Here is a 17,203-nt window from a genome sequence, read left to right as displayed (position 1 = left end):
AGGAGCCCGGGGCTTCCTGCACAGGTGACCAGCAGGAAGCTCCCGGGGCTCGGAGGGGGCGGGGTCCCACGGAGACCCCGTCACCCGGCGTCGGGTACTTCGCAAAGTGCAGCTCTTATCGCAAGAGCTGTGCTTTGCGATACTAATCGCATTTGTTAGTACATATGCGATTAGTAAGGTTGCGGTGACCGGCGGAATGGTCACCGCAACCTTAGTACATCCCGGCCTTTATATGTGACTTTCCCCAAGTGGCAGGTTCTTATCGGAGCAAGAGAATCTTAAATAGTGCAGAAAAATAATTTCAGATTTCCACCACACGTCATCATAAGAAATGAAGGGTAAGAGGGGAAATTTGCAAACCTTCATGAATTGGTCATTAAGAACACTGAGAAAGATCGTGGGCCGAATGTACTGTAATAGGGTGGCAAGATTGCAGATTTGTGGGCGATTTTGCAGCAGCATTTTTTCATGGTAAATCAGATGGTTACGTAGAATTTCTTGGAATGCTTGGAATTCCAGTGAATCTGATCAGCATTAGAATTTTGAAAAGGACGTGGGCATTCCATGCCAAAGAAGGTGGCGCATGACGGGCTGGAAGCTATTTTGTTGCATTTGCCACACAAAAGGCAGAAAAACGTTGTGTTTTAGAAAACTCCATACAGTATGCTCTGGGATTTCCAGAACGTGGAAGAATTACTGCCGAAAATGCCGTCTCCCTCCAATAAAACTGTATACAGTTCAATGAGATAGACTAGATCACTTGTTCCCAAACTTTTTTTGAATCATGACACCCTACAATATCAGCATTTTTTATATGCCACCCCTGGGCCAAAAGTTTCTTATTGAGAAATTCAGCAAAAATGTGCTTATAATTTATGTCACCCTTAGGTTCAGTTCATACTTGCCTACTCTCCCGGGACTGTTGGGAGCCTCCCGAAAATCGGGTGCCGCTCCCGACACCCCGCAAGACTAGGCAAGTCCCCCGGAAAGCCCCGCTAACCCCCACGCCAGCTGCAAAATTGGGCGGTGCGGGGGTGTGATGACGCGATTCGCGCTGAATTGCGTCATCGTAGCCCCGCCCCCCGCCTTATAATGCCAGTAATATTGGCATTATAAAGAGGGGGCGGGGCCACTATGACGCGATCGCGTCGGCACGCGCCGGCTATGCCTATTTGACCTGCCCCCATCCTCCCTGCTGGACGGACCTGCCAGCCCCCTCCCGGATTCCCCTGCCGAAATGTCGACAAGTATGGTTCAGTTATGTGGTGGTTGATAGGGTTGTGCTTCTCTTTGTCCACATATATGATTGGCAGTCATTATCACTGGTCTTGCCTATCACACTGACTAAAAATAATTTTATCTTGTACTGGACCACAAGGCTACCATCAGAGTTTTGGGGCCCGGGACTAACAAAATAGGCAGGGCGCCCCCAAGCCTACCCCCCACATCCCCCGATGCCCCGCGTGGGTGTGTATACAGTATATAACTAAAACAGGTGGCCCAGCTCACTCTATCCTCCTCAGACTCTCCCTCTCGATTCCTAGCCAGGCGGTCCGCACTCCCCGCATCCACTGCTGCAGACTTACCTGAAGGAGGCTCCTTCTTTTCCCGGGCAGGGTGGCTGGCAGATGCAGCTCCTCTCTCTTCCAATGGCGCGGTGTGACGTCACGCACGCCGTCTCAAAGAGAAAAAAAAAGTTTTATTGAACAAGTGGATGGGCGGGAGAAGCGGCCTCTGTAAATCAATCAGGTCCGGCGCAGCGGGTTCCCCTTTCACTTAATAAGGAGTAGTGGGTGGTAGGAGCGGGCGGGCCACTCCTTTCTGCCAAGTGTCCCGGCCCGTGACTGTTGGTCCGGCAGTCCCCCCCTGATGGTGGCCCTGCTGGACCACCAACCCGTGGCAAGCCATGCAAGTGCCCTGAGCAGGGGTGTATCTATAATGGGTGCATGGTGTGCAGTGCACATGGGCCCCCCTGGGCCCGCACAGAACACCCTGCACCCATATTATCTAACACTTACCTCTCCGAGGTCCTGCGTTGGATATCTCAGTGCTGCTCAAAATGCCGGAAAATGGCCACTGCGGCCATTTTTCCAGCATTTGGCGCATGCTCAGTGAGGAACTTGCCGCGAAAATAAAGGCCGCGCCATTTCCTCGGCGATCTGCGCATGCGCCGTAGACTCTGGGCACACTCTTGTGCCCAGAGTCTACTGATGCTGTGGTGGCCAGCCAGCCACGTCAGTTGGCTGCCGGCCCCTGGGCAGAGAGGAAGGGGCCCGGACGGGGAATGCACATGGACCCCCATGGATGCCCCTGGCCCTGAGGCACCCCAGGGTGCCATGGCACCTAGTTTGGGAACCACTGGACTAAACTATGATCCCTGCATGCATTTACAGTGCATGATTTCCACAGGTTCAGGTTGAAAGGACGACAATAAAATGGTCGACAGTCAGTAGGTCGACAGGGACAATAGGTCGTTACATAAAAGGTCAACACAAAATTGGTCGACATTTTTATTTTCTATGGTTAGGATTAGGCACTTACAGGAGGGTTAGGGTTAGGCACGTGGAGGGACAGTTAGGGTTAGGCACTTGCCCCGATGGTTAGGGTTAGGTCCTGTACTAGGAGGGACTGTTAGGATCAGGCACCAAGGGAAGGGTCAGGTTTAGGGTTAGGGTGAAGATTAAGATTAGAAAAAAAAATGTCACCCAATCTTGAGTCGATAATTCACATGTCGATTTTTGACACTGTTGCCCTTTTGTACCTGTTGATCTACATCAATGTCGCCCTTTTGTACCTGTCAACCTTTTATCCCTGTTGACCTATATGCTGTCAACTTTTTTTTATTGTCGATCTATTGAACCACACCCATCTCCACATATCCCCGGTTAAGTAAGGGCGTACTAGAAGAATCGTGCATGGTCAGTCATATAGGTGACATAGAAGGATAGACCTGTTTATTTTTTGTTGCATGCAGGTGTATGCGTGTCTAGAGATTCCAGTGATATCAAATTACAATGACCCTAAGCCGCTGAACCGAATCTGCTGTGTGTTTAATTCCCATTTAAGTCACCGTGTGGTCACGCACCCCTCTCCTGGCAGGAAACGGGAGCTGCAGTTGATAGCTGGTTGCTGGAGAGACTGACTCAATGCTCCCATAGACTGAGATTCCATGTTACTAAGCTACTGACCAAATGCTGATTATAGACAACTAGCGCACTCACTCCTGTACTCAGCTGCACGTAATGCTCATCTATCTGCCCACTTCTCTAACGTGTACCTGCATTATCCTGACCCGGCTCCAACAGTCCCTCAGTATTTATTTTGCTCTCAGCCAGAGAAAGTTTGCCTGTACTATCCAAGACACCATCAATTATTAACCTAGATAAGACATTTGTTCTGTGTAGATAAGGGCACAGGTTGAGAGAGATGGAAATTTTGATTGACTCCATCTTAACTCTTAACTCCCCGTGCTCTGACCCTCTCTAAATTCCGGTACTCAGCCAGTGACCATCCCGTCAACGATTTTCCAAAGTTCATTTAGGCCACCGTTAGTCTTGTGGTTCTCCATCTGATGTGGAACTAACTACAGGTCCCAGCTTGCATTGTGAGCCAAAGGATGGCTGGGCATGCTGAGACTTGTAGTTCCATAAGCTGCATCTTGGCTTAGCTTGTGGTAGACATTTGCTAAGTCTGAGCCACAGAAAATAATTTGCAATACCTCCCATTTGTACCAATTTAGGCAGGACTAGGCACACTCACGGTGGTTGTGACAGGTTCTTAACTTGGATGGCCGCGCTCCTTTTTGCCGCAGATTTGTGGTTACCGATTCCTCCAGGACAATATTCAGAGTTATGCTAAAGGACCCTCGTTACATTATTAAATTAAAGTCCCTGCCCTTATTTCTTTATTGTGCTATGTTAAACACATCCTACAGGCTTGCCTACCCTCCCGATTTGGCCGGGAGTCTCCCGATTATCGGGTGCCGCTCCCGGCCACCCGGGGAGGCAGGCAAGCCTCCCGCAAGCCGCCATCCCTCCCTACCCCCCTGCAGAGTTACTAGCACAACCCCCGCAGCGGGGGGCCCGGTGATGCGATTCGCGCTGAATCGCATCATCGTAGCCCCGCCCCCCGCTTTACAATGCCGTTGACTCCGGAATTGTGAAGAGGGGGCAGAGACGCGATGACGCTATCTCGCGGCCACGCCCCCGCAACAACATTAATGTGCGGCCACGCCCCCCGCTGTAAGCTGACATTCAGCCCCCTCTCTGGAAGGGGGGAGCTGAATGTCGGCAAGTATGCTTTATAAATGACCCTCTTAGATGATATTATTACAGGTTGAGTCTCCCTTATCCTAATGCTAGGGGTCCAGAAGTGTTTTGGATTTTGGAATTTTGGGGGATTTTGGAATATTTGCCTATACATAATGAGATATCTTGGCGATGGGACCCAAGTCTAAACACATAATTCATTTATGCTTCATCTACACCTTATACACCTTAGCCTCAAGGTAATTTTATACAATATTTTTAATTATTTTGTGCGTGAAACAAAATCTGTCTACATTGAACCATCAGAAAGCAAAGGTGCCACTATCTCAGCCATAGTTTCAGATTAAGGATGACCAACCTGTAGTAGTAGTATTAGTATTTATTAGTACTAGTAGTAGTATTATCATTAGGCTGTGGGTTATAGTGCTATCTATATAATACGTGTCTCTGCTGTAAACTTTCAGAGAGATGCAATATTACAATAGAGTACCCTTATATATTAAATGCAGGGTGCAGTGTAAATACTTCACTTATTGGTTAAAGACTTAAAAGTGATCTAGTCGTATAAAACATAACACTCAGAGGTAACAGACCAATATTATGTCGTTGACATATTATAAAACTGTTTTCTCCCCAGAAACGTGTCTTTCTTCGAAGATAGATCATCAAGTGATCCGATGGATCTAAGCTCCCAGATGCCAGCTGGGCATGATATGAATTAATACTATTACTACTGATTCTTGAGACACTGACTACAGGTACAATCTCCAAACCTTGTAGTGTATTCTACACTTAGCTTGGATTAGGTGAAATTCAATGGCGGTGATTGAGAGTCGTATGGCATGAACATCGCTGACACATTGGACGCATTAGCGATGGAAAAAATGCTAATGCAGCCGGAAGGTCCTAAAGGTAAAAGACACCTACTGCCGGCATTGCAGATCCGAGTGCTGCGTGGGACACGATGGTCGCAGCCATCGGCCATCTGAGTAAGACCGGCGGAACTGCTCAGCCGGGGCCAGGAAGCCTGCGTGGGAAGACGCAGACCCTTGCCACGCCTACAAAATCTTATGCTGGGCACCCGGGACATGCAGTGTATAACGACGGCCCAATATTTCGTACCATCGAGCGTCGCCTTGCCAGGTCGGTTTATATGTACCCGGCTTAAGAGCAGCGTTTCCTCAACTACAGTCCTCAGAGACTCCTTACAGTGCATGTTTTCCAGATCTCCTCAGTAACACAAGTGAAATAATTAGCTCCACATGTGGACCTTCTAAATTGTGTCAGCCAGTAATGACTGCACCTGTACAAACAACTAGGAGATCTGGAAAACATGCACTGATAGGGCTCCCTGAGGACTGGAGTTGGGGAAACACTGCCCTAGAGCAGAGGTTCCCAAACTCCGCCATGATGGTTAAATCAAATTGACTGAGGTATTAATTAAGTCACCTGTGCTCAAACATGGATATCCTTAAAACGTGTACTGTAATGGCATAGTTTGGGAACATCTAACCTAGAGGATAAGAATAGATAGGGAGAATTACATCTACTTTGTGGCCTGTTGTCACCAAAAGAAAAATAGGGACATTTCAAGAGATAACGACCCAGTGAGGAATCTTTAAAAACAGGGAAGTGCTAAGTACTGTATAGTGATATGTTGGTATTATATAGAGATTAATAGTGATAACGAGTTCTGGGTTCCTGACACTGTTTGGATTCAGGGTCACAGACACAGCCAGGCATATTTGCCTACTTTCAGATCCCTCCTTCCGGGAGGGAGCGGTCAGGCTTCCACAGGCGGGGGGGGGGGGGGGTGACGCAGCGATGATGCTCCATTGAGGGCTGAAATTAACAGCATTGTGAAACAGGAGGTGGGGCAACGATGACGCGATTCAGCGCGAATTGCCTCACCGGACACCCCCCCCCCCCCCCGCTGCAGGGATTTCCAGTGTAACCGCTGGGGGGGAATGTTGGGGTGTGAATGTTATTACATTATGTGCCATATTTTTGCTCCGCAGGTGCTCCGGAGTCAAGGTTACGTCAATACAGACAATGATGAATGGCGAGCAACTCAGCCAGTTGCTCACTGACAATGATGGCGGCTGTGAAACTTAAGGTGCCTACACACATAGCGATATTTTACACGATTTGGCCGATTCCGATGCATCGGAACGACAGATTGTGTAAAATATGCCCAGTAAGTCGTGAGTCCCCACTCACGATCACGATGCGATGCACGTCCCCGCTGGTCGCACATCGCATCTTCAGATCTGCCGTGCTGTAGGGCAGATCTGAAAATTTAAGTCACGATGCACTGGATATTTAGGAGGCACGATAGATTGTGTGCCAAATTGGAAGCTTTTCAGACCAAATCGTGTGCACGACTGTCAGGGAGTTCCCGGGGAGAGTTCAGGGGAAATCATACACATCATGGGAACGTGAGCACATCGCTATGTGTGTAGGCACCATAAGTGTATAGATGAGGGCGGTCCAGCCACAGAGCTGTATAGAACTCTTCTTATAGGTGAATATAATAGGGAGCAATTATGGGCGCCTTGCATTCACAGCTGGGATTATGCCATACAGACACAGGTAAGATTCTGGGACACAGAGCCACTTAGGATTCTGGGTGACAGACACACAGAGGATTTTGTGGTGCAGGGGAGAGATTTATCGAATCTTGGACAAAGATAAGGTGGAAAATCTGCTCATACTGTAGCAACCAATCGGCTTCTGTCATTATTCTAGCACGGCCTATTAAACTGACAAAAGCTGATTGGGTGGTACAGGTTGAGTCTCCCATATCCAAAATGCTTGGGACCAGGGGTATTTTGGATATCGGAATATTCCGTATTTTGGAATAATTGCATATTATAATTAAATGTCTTGGAAATGGGACCCAAATATACACACAGAATGCATTTATGTGTTATATACACCTTATACACACAGCCTGCAGGTCATTTTAGACAATATTTTTTATAATTTTGTGCATCAAAAAAAGTTTGTGTACATACATGAAATTCATTTATGTTTCATATACACCTTATACACACAGCCTGAAGGTTATTTTATACAATCTTATTAATAATTTGTGCCTTAGACAAAGTTTATGTACATTAAACCATCAAAAATCAAAGGTTTCATTATCTCAGTCATGCTGAAAATATTCCGTATTTCGGAATATTCCATATTTCGGAATATTTGGATATGGGAGACTCAACCTGTACTCAGTGGCGTAACTAGGGCAGGGCGAGCGGGGTGCGTGCCCTGGGTGCCGTTGGACCGACGGCGCGGGGGGGCACCGCCGGCCACGATACCGGCCCGCCCGCCCTAGTTAGCTAGTGTAGCGCCGACCGCAATGAGTGCGGTCAGCGCTACACATTTACACAGGACCGGCGCTAGGCTTCCAGCTGTGCTGCACACCTGAGCCCGTTCCCTCCCCCTGAGCGCTTGCCCAATAGCGCCAGGAGGCGGGCTCAGGCTGTGCATAACACACACATTGCTGCCAGCGCTGGCAGCGATGCGTGTGTTAAACAGCAGCCAATGAGAGTCAGATAGACTCTCACTGACTGCTGCAGCACCCACTGCAAGAGCCGGACTTCCGTCCGGCTCCTGCAGTGGGTAATGGGACAGATGTCATGACGTCATAACGTCTGTCCCATAATGCTGAGCGCGCCAGCCCGGGAGGACTGGCGGGCGGCGGGAGCGGCGTCGCGGACCGGAGCAGCAGCAGCGTGGATTCAGGTAAGTATATTTTTATATATATTTTTTTTTAAACCTATCTGCACTACTGGGGGCACAATGGGGGAGGGGGGTGGCTACTACTGGGGGGGACCTCTACTGGGGGTGGGGGCACAATGGGGGAGGGGTGGCTACTACTGGGGGCACCATTATTGGGAGGACCTCTACTGGGGGGGGCTACTACTGGGGGCACTTAATCGGGAGGGGGAACCTCTACTGGGGACTACTACTTGGGGGGGAACTACCACTGGGGGCATTTTAAAAAGGGTCTACTACTAGAGGCACTGCACTCGGGGGACCACTACTGGGGGCAATAATAGGAAGGGCCACTACAGGGGGCACTGGATAGGGGAGATCACTACTGGGTGCCTGCATAAGGGGACCACTACTGGGAAAACTGCATGGGGGGGGGACTACTGCTCGGGGGACTATATAAAGGGCACTGCATAGGGGGGGACTACTACTGGGGGCACCATATAAAGGGCACTGCATAAGGGGATACCGCTACTGGGCGCACTGCATTGTGGGGACTGCTACTGGGGGCACTGCATAAGGGGGAACACTACATGGGGCACTGCATTTGGGGGGGGCCACTACTGCGGGTACTGAGTAAGGGGAACTAATTGGGGACTGTATAAGGGGGGCCACTACTGGGGATACTGTATAAGGGGCACTACTATGGGCCTGCATAAGAGGGACCACAACTGCATACTGGGGGTTCTGTATAAGGGGTACTACTGGGGTTAAGGTGCATATGGATAGGAATGTTCAGTGTGAAAATAAAGGGGTGTGTCATGTTGACACGCCCCATTTTTAAGTGACCACGCCCATTTTTTGCCGCACGCGCGCACATCGGGGGGGGGGGGCCTCGCTTTTCAAATTTGCCCTGGGCTCCAAATACCCTAGTTACACTACTGGTGGTACTTTCTCTCTCTCTCTCCTCTTTATCTCTCTCCAAGATTTGCTAAATCTCCCATAAGGCAGGAATTCTGGAATGCAGACACTGCTGGATCATACATGCCTACCTTCCTGGTTTTCGCGGGAGGCTCACGGTTTTTGGGTAACCCTCCGCACCCCCGGAAGGGTAGGCACCTCGTCCACATTCTGCCCAACTGTGTAGGGGGCGGGGCATAATGACGCAATTCTCAGTGAATTTAGCCCTACCCCTTATTTAAATTTAAGCTGATCGCAACAATTTGTCGCGAAGGGGGTGGGGCTTAATCATACTTGACGACTATCTGGCTGCCCCTTCCGGGAGGGAGCAGCCAGATAGGCATGACTGGGGGGGTGTCAACACACGGGGGCGGGGCCGGCCTGACGACGACTGTTTGCGGGCAGGGGGCGGAGCCACGCGATCATGTCATTTGGCCCCGCCCTCGCTACACACTGCCGATATTACAGGCATTGTGAAGCAGGGGACGGGGCCAAAATGACGCCATTACGCGTGAATTGCGTCACCGCATCCCCCGCAGCGGGACATTTACATGTAATTACTGGGGGGGGGGATAGGAGGGGGAGGGGTCGGCGGCAGCCAGGAGGCTTGCCTGCCTTCTTGGGAGGTCGGGTGCGGCGCCCGATTTTCGGGAGGCTCTCGACCAAATCTGGAGTGTAGGCAAGTATGGCCTAATGACTTGACCCGTCAGGCCCTGCCCCCATTACAACCCACCTGCTTCTCCTACCAAGGCATCTCCCGGGGAGCAGCCAAAGGTAGGCAACTATGAGCTGGATACAGACACATTCTGAGCTGGATACGGACACAGATAGGATTCTAGGAAGCAGTGAAAAGTGTGGAGAAGTGTGCCCTGTAGAGCAGTTACCCATGGCAACCTATCAGCTTTGAGGTAGCATTTATTAAGTACAGTCTATAAAATAATAGGTAGGAGCTGATAGGTTGCCATGGGTAACTTCTCCACTCTATATCTATACACTGTTTCACACATCTACCCCTAGGTAACAGACACAATGGAAATTCTGGGATACAGACAGAGTAGGGATTCCGGGATGCAGACATAGGGCTGTATTCAATTAGCGATGAAATCGGACGATTTTCATAAAAAAACAGGCGAAAATGGGAGGGGCAAAAAAACAGGAGAAAAAAGTTTTCACCATCTCAGAGCAGATATAAAAAAATGCAAAATCCCAATATTTGACTAAAAATGAAGGAATTTCTTTCAGAACCCTTTGGACCCCCCCCCAGAATGATAAATAACCCTAAACATTTTTGAAAGTTGCTTAATTTGGCAAAAAACAACCGTCAAATATTTGGAGAAAAAAAAGAAAATTGTTGAAAATTAGTTTAATGTATTGGGTCTGGTATTTCGGGGGCGATATGGATGCGTCCAATATTTTAAACATCCCACGTGGTTGCAGCGCTTTTTTAATGGTTTTTAAAAGTATGCTTTTACAACATGAAAATATACTTGCACTCATTTTAACGTACCCTAAATTTACGTGGAACAGTAATTTCCTGAGAAAAAAACATAGCTTTCTATTATTTTTTTACGTTTTCTCGTATACGCAAAGTACCGCCAACCGACGCAATTTAAGTTCCGTAAATACTTTTATTATGGCCAATAATACACTTCTAAATTATTTTCCGATGTACTTCAGCCATTTTCTGGGGTACAGACGCAATTTCCTACTTGTCCAGACTTTTTTTGCCTATTTATGCCTGTTTTTTGTCAAAAATTTTTAGTTTTCACCTTTTTTTGGCAAAAATTGGCCGATTTCGCGGCTAATTGAATACGGCACAGAGTGAGAAATGTTGGCTAGAGACAGAGCAGGAGTTCTGGGATAGAATCAAAGTGGGGATTCCGGGATACAGGTATAGCCGGAGCTCTTTGATACAGACACAACGGGGAAGGTTGGATAGAGACAGAGCAGGAATTCTGAGATACAGACAGAGCAGGTATACAGACACGGCAGGCACTGCGAGTTACTGAAACATCAGGGATTCTGTATTACAGACACAACCTGTAACTTATCAGTATAAAAAAAATGTAACACACTATACAAAGCTGTTTGAGCCAGGCATGCTGTAATTAAAAGAAGAAAAGACTTCATAGCCTAGAATGAAAATAAATACAAGATAGAAATCTGCAGTAATCAAAATATAACAAATACCAACCACAGATAAACAGATGCAATATCCATATAAGCATCGGCATCCCAGCAGTCAGAATAACGACACTACCAGGTACAGTAAGTACCCTAACACTAACCTCTACCCATACCCCTAAAGGTGCCCATCCACTATATGATTGATGTGAGCGATTGAACGATAATGATATCGTTATCGTTCAATCGCTCATAAATCGTTTGCAAATCGTTCGTAAAAATGTCTATAACGACCAGCGATGTGCGCTCCTGCTGGTCCTTTAGACATCTATCATCGGGCAAACAGGCTGGACAACCTGACGATAACTTCAGGTTCAGGATATTTGCAGATGATTGATGAGCCTGCACTGAACGACTGCTCATTCAGTGCAGACTCATCACAGACTGACAAACGTTCTGCACAATTACAATGTCGTAATCGTGCAGTCGTTTTCAGCTCATCTAGTGGATGGGCACCTTAACCCTCCCTGCCCGGTGCCTATACCTAACCTCCCCCCTAGTGCCTAAACCTTACCTCCCCCTCCTTGCACCCTAAACCTAACCATCTCTCCTTAGTGCCTAACCCTAACCCTCCCCCTAGTCCCTAACCCCTAACCCTTTACTTACTTTCGGGATGCCGGCGGTATGGATCCTGTAGCCGGGATCCCGATGCTGTCGGGATTCCGGCGCCGGTATTTTGACCATCGGCTTCCCGTACGCCGGGATGCTGACTACATCCCTTGCCGGGTTATCTTCATGAACTGTTAAATGTAACAATACCATCTTCCTGAATAATACTTATTTCCAATTAAAGCCAAGAAGTAAAATATCAGCCACAAGGCAGGAGGAAAATCACATGTTGGTCTACACCATAAAATGAATTACTCACCCTCAGGAGATGATGAGGAGAGAAAAGGATTCTGTTGAAATCTACGTATGATAATGTGCCCAGCAGTCCTTGCTATATTGGTGGGTCTTGCTACAGTATGTTCAGCAGGAATAAAAGTCTCAACAAGAAAGGGCTGGCAGGTCATGCTGGAACTTGTGGTCCTACATCAACCGCGAGGGGTACACTTGCTTACCTCCGTCTTCAAAGTCACAATGTGAGATTATACCTCACTGTCCTACTAACTGCATGACACAAACATATTTCCACCAATACTGCTCCTGTCCATTAAAAGTTCTAAGTAATTATAAAATAATAATAATAATACTAATAATAATAATTGGATTTGAGCCTGATTAGAGACTACCATAGAAAAGCTTGGCTTACCTGAATTAGTCCCTCTCATCACTGATCCTCTTAGCAAGTTCTCCATGTCCGCAATTATCTCTCTGATCACACTGAGGAGATCCCCAGCCCCACAGATGTCGCCCCCCCTCCCAGCATTTCTGGCACAGATCTCTTCCCGTGTCGTCCAGTTGTGGTATTACCATCCACCTGTCAGTCCCGGGTCAGCGGCTCTATTCCAGGAGCATCGTCACTTGATCAGGTCTTGGCAGTGGGTCTATTATGAAATCCCATGCTGTGAGGTTACGGTGATTGCGTAGCCTTTCCCAGTTACAGGCACATAGCGCTCACTCTTTCTGTGACCAGTGCAACAGAGCAAGAGGCTGGCTCCTTTGTTCATTCATGTGGATGAAACACTAAGTGGGATCCTTAGCAGTGAAGGGACTTTGTGAGTCCTCCTGCACAACAGGTGCAACCTTTATCCTTTGCTGGCGTGCTGAACGGTGATGCCTGGAAACGCAGCAAGTGAGGAACTAAGTATCTCTAGCTAATATATATACACACACACACACATATATATATATATATACATATATATCAGTCTCTTTCTGCTCTGCACTGTAGCTCCCCTGTAGATGAAATGCCTTTGCCTCTGTGCAGGACCAGACTGTGCGGAGAGCAGAGCACACACAGCACACGCACAGCACCGTCTAGCTCTGCTCTGGACTTATTACACATTGCTCTGCCAAATCAAGTGTGTGATTGATTCAGCCGCTGTGCCGGGAGGAAGGTGTGTTGTGGGTTTCCATTGGAAATGATAAGCCCTTGCTTATCCAGCCACTGTACGAGAGGAGTGGGAGGGGGGTGGCATGCCATCATGTATTACTGCCCAGAAGGGACCCTTAGGGCTCGATCACACAGCCACAGATTCTAAGTATTTAACTTGTGCTCTTTAAGCCTTTTGAACGCAAATTGATGCAGACAGACGAATTAATAATGTAATGTAATTAATAATGTAAGCGAATGGACCTGTACGCACACGGCTTGTGACCAGCCCCGGCTTTGTATCAATTTAAATGTTGCTTTCAGCGTACAGACATATACACTCAGTAATAGTATATAGGCGTTCTATGCGAGCACTCAGTAAGTATATGTAAACATATCATACAAACTCGGCACTCACCTTCTCATACTCCAGACTGTAATTCATATAAATTCAGGGAAGTTAAGGTGCCCATCTACTAGACGATTAAGTTGAGTGATTGAACGATAACGATCATTCAATCATTCAGAAATAGTTTCCAAATCGTTTGCAAAAATGTCTAAAACGACCAGCAATGTGCGTGCCCGCTGGTCGTTCAGACATCTATCATCGTGCAAACAGGCTGGACAAACTGACGATAATGTCAGGTTGAGCATGTTTGCAGATGATTGATGAGCCTGCACTGAACGACTGCTCGTTCAGTGCAGGCTCATCACAGACTGACAAACGACTGCACGATTACAGTGTCATAATTGTGCAGTCCTTTTCATGTCTGCTAGTGGATGGGCACCTTTAGTTCCAAAGTTTTGCAATAATTTGTCTAGTTTACCAACCACGTCACTTTCTTCCCTTTTGGTCCGTCCCTACACTGACTTTAAAATATGAGGATTGCTCTGCTACATTTGGCTCCAGCTATCACCCAGATTTTAAATACAAATAATGCTTCTCCCATGTGTAAAGAGACAGAACCACACCCAAGCATATCAGTTAACACACACACACACGCTTGTAGTCCGGCACTCCATTTTACAAATTAAGAAGTGGCTCTGGTGCCTTCTTTAGGGGGCATGCAACCCCCAAATGTACAGTCCATGAAGAAGACGACACTCAGACACTTGCAATTGAAGAAAAAATGTGGTATTTATTTTCAACGTTTTAGGGAACGAATCCCCTTCGTCAGAACACACAACATAACAATACAATAATTCACTCCTTATATACGTAACCTAACATATCACAATTAAAACATGTGAACTGCATAAACATCAAGGTGGAAATTAATTAACACAGTCCAATCCTGGTGTTGTGCGGTTCTGTCAAACCCAACGTCATTAGAAGGGTCACACCACCAATAGGATCTGTGTAGATCAGTGGTTCTCAAACTCGGTCCTCAGGACCCCACACAGTTCATATTTTGCAGGTCACCCAGCAGCTGCACAGGTGTACACATTACTCACTGACACATTTTAAAGATCCACAGGTGAAGCTAATTATTTCAATTGTGATTCTGTCAGGAGACCTGCAAAATATGACATGCACTGTTTGGGGTCCTGAGGACCGAGTTTGAGAACCTGTGGTGTAGATGAACGTCAAATTCTGTAATTACCTCCACCTGTGAAAATACTTGCCATACAAAAACAAACAAACAACAGGGCAAAAACTACAAATATGAAAAAATATAAAACATATGTAGCATGTCATTTATGCATTTATGTATTATATCAAGAAGCCCCAGTAGTAAGGTTGTTCTAATAAACCGTATTAACGCAGTATTATTCAAATAGTAACTAAAGGCCCCCATACATCAGCAATTGATTGAGGGAATTTGCAGTCGATTGTGTCAAATATCCGCAATGTATGGGCCTCATAGATCTCAGATTGCAATCAAAAAGTGATTGGAATTGTTAAATCAGATTGTCCAACATGTTGGATGTCGCAGATGGATTGGGGCTGTAGATTGCTAGTGTATGGACATGATCAGCAGATTTGCAGACCTTTACTAGTAAAATGATGGGCCTTTCAAGATTGGCAGAACTGTGGGCCTAATTCAGACCCGCTCGCGAGCGCTGAGCGCTCACAAGCGGGTCGATGGTGCCCTAATGCGCATGCCCACGACGGAGGGAGCTCCGTCGTGCGCATGCGCGAGACCCGCATAGCGACAGCCAAGCTGTCGCTATGGGTCTCACACCAAAGGGGGCGTGCTGTCGATGGTGACTGACAGCACGCCCCCTTTGGTGGGCGTGCCGGGGGCGTTGCTGCCCAGACTGCCGGCCCCACTGACATCACTAGTGATGTCAGTGGGAGTGATTTTGGCTCTGATAGAGCCAAAAGCACTCCTGGGCTTGCGCCAGCGAGACCCTACCGCAGGGTCTCGTCACAAGCCCGATGGTCGCGATGGTCTTGACCATCGCGACCATCTTTTTGGCCGCTCGCATAAGCTGTGGGTGGTCACCCACGGCTATGCAAGCGGCCAGGAGGCCGCTCCATTTTTAGGTAGGAGGGCCCTGATTCAGAGCGAGCGCTCTGGTCAGAGCGTCCGGCTCTGAATCAGGCCCTGTGTTTGATGAAAATGATCTGCAAATCACTGAAAACGATCTGTAGGGATCGGTATGAAATACCGCCGGATGCATGTCCCGACGCTGGAAGACCAGCAGCGAAGATCCCGACAGGTAAGTATTTCACCTATTACTAACCCGCCCCCCTAACCCTCCCTTAGGGGTGCCTAACCCTAACCTTCCCCCCAAGTGCCTAACCCTAATCCACCCTGGTAGTGCCTAAACCTAACCCCCCCCTTCCCCGCTGCCTAAACCTAAGTCTCCCATGGGGGTGCCTAACCCTCCCCCCCCGGGGGTACCTAACCCTAATACCCCCTTTTCTTAGCCTAACCCTAACCTTCCCAGGGGGGGTTGCCTTACCCTAAATCCCCCCCCGGGAGCCCCTAACCCCCCCCCCCCCGGCTGTCTGCGCCTGGTACCCGGCTTACCTTCAATTGGTATGCCGGGCGTCGGGCTCCTGGCGTAGGTAAATGATTCACTTAACAAGCTGGCTGCAACTAATGACTGCTTGAGCATACTGTTACTAGACAATCAGATGCTAATAGAAGCAGGGCACCATTACATAGACCAGATAGCCAAATTGTATTGTTACAACACCAATCTGTGTTGACAAAAATCCACACAAAGTGCAGATTACCCACAAACTATTTAAGCCCTGTTCCCACCTCTTAATGACTGGGGAACACGATCAATTTCCTATATCTCAAGTTGGCTAGCCCATGTTTTGCTGGCGAGCCGCTGGTTGCTCGCTTGTGCCACATTGTAGGACTAAAAGTTTACTGAAACATCTTCAGATGGCGAGTGCTACCGCAACCCGCTCCTACCCTATGGGAAGAAGTCCTGGGATGCGAAGAGGGATCCTTTCAGATTCCTTCGCCCCTGTCTAGATCCTTTCACCAGAATCCGGGGCACTTGTGTGCATACGTGTCCCATAGGTCACGCAGCTCACGCTGGTTTCACTGCTCCGAAAGGAACAGTGAAAAAACTCGTGGAGACATCTGATTTTTGGATCAACTGTCTCTGCGCCGGAGCAACGATGAATTGCTCCGGCGCTCGCGGCGAGTAAGAGTGTTAATTATTGGGGTCCGTTCGGATCCTGATAATTAACATGATAAATATAGTACATTAGAGAGGTATTACATTTCATCATCAAACTCTTCTGGTGGTAACGTCAGTCCCATTGTGTGATATATAAGTATTCCCTAAATGTTTGGATAGTGATATCTTTAGGCTACTTATTAATAATTACAGCACATCAAAAACTTCAAATAACTAAAAATCACAAATGAATTTCATTTTATCCAAAGGTTCTTATTTCAGTGTATTCCTGAATGCATGGACTGAAATACACGGGGTTAAGTATAGTCCCTGTGCTTTAAGCTCACCTCTGCTGCAGATCTCCAGCCCCTATATCTTGTTATATCTAGGGGTGTGCACCGGCCACTTTTCGTGTTTTGTGTTTTGGTTTTGGATCTGGATCTTTCTTCGTGTTTTGGATCTGGATTGGTTTTGCCAAAACCACCCTTCCGTGTTTTGGGTTCTGGGT

The 17,203-nt window shown here is 47.7% G+C and overlaps 1 protein-coding gene across 4 annotated transcripts in view; it reads right to left on the bottom strand.

Annotated features, from left to right (window-relative positions):
* SSTR5 (somatostatin receptor 5) overlaps window positions 1–17,203 on the bottom strand; it is a 112,838-nt gene that overhangs the window by 54,285 nt on the left and 41,350 nt on the right. The window contains exon 2 of one of the 4 annotated variants that reach the window (XM_088464946.1): window positions 12,382–12,849. The exons of 2 other annotated variants lie outside the window; for them this stretch is intronic. The gene's annotated coding sequence lies outside the window, so the exon portion shown is untranslated. Of the gene's footprint in view, window positions 1–12,381; window positions 13,020–17,203 lie in introns of those variants that run through there. One more of the 4 variants, XM_088464947.1, reaches the window with a different exon arrangement.

This window comes from Taudactylus pleione, unplaced genomic scaffold (genome assembly GCF_031769625.1).
Source record: "Taudactylus pleione unplaced genomic scaffold, aTauple2 ptg000061l, whole genome shotgun sequence".
Classification (NCBI taxonomy): domain Eukaryota; kingdom Metazoa; phylum Chordata; class Amphibia; order Anura; family Myobatrachidae; genus Taudactylus; species Taudactylus pleione.
Note: the sequence above shows the minus strand (reverse complement) of the source record. Positions and strands in the feature narration are given on the sequence as shown.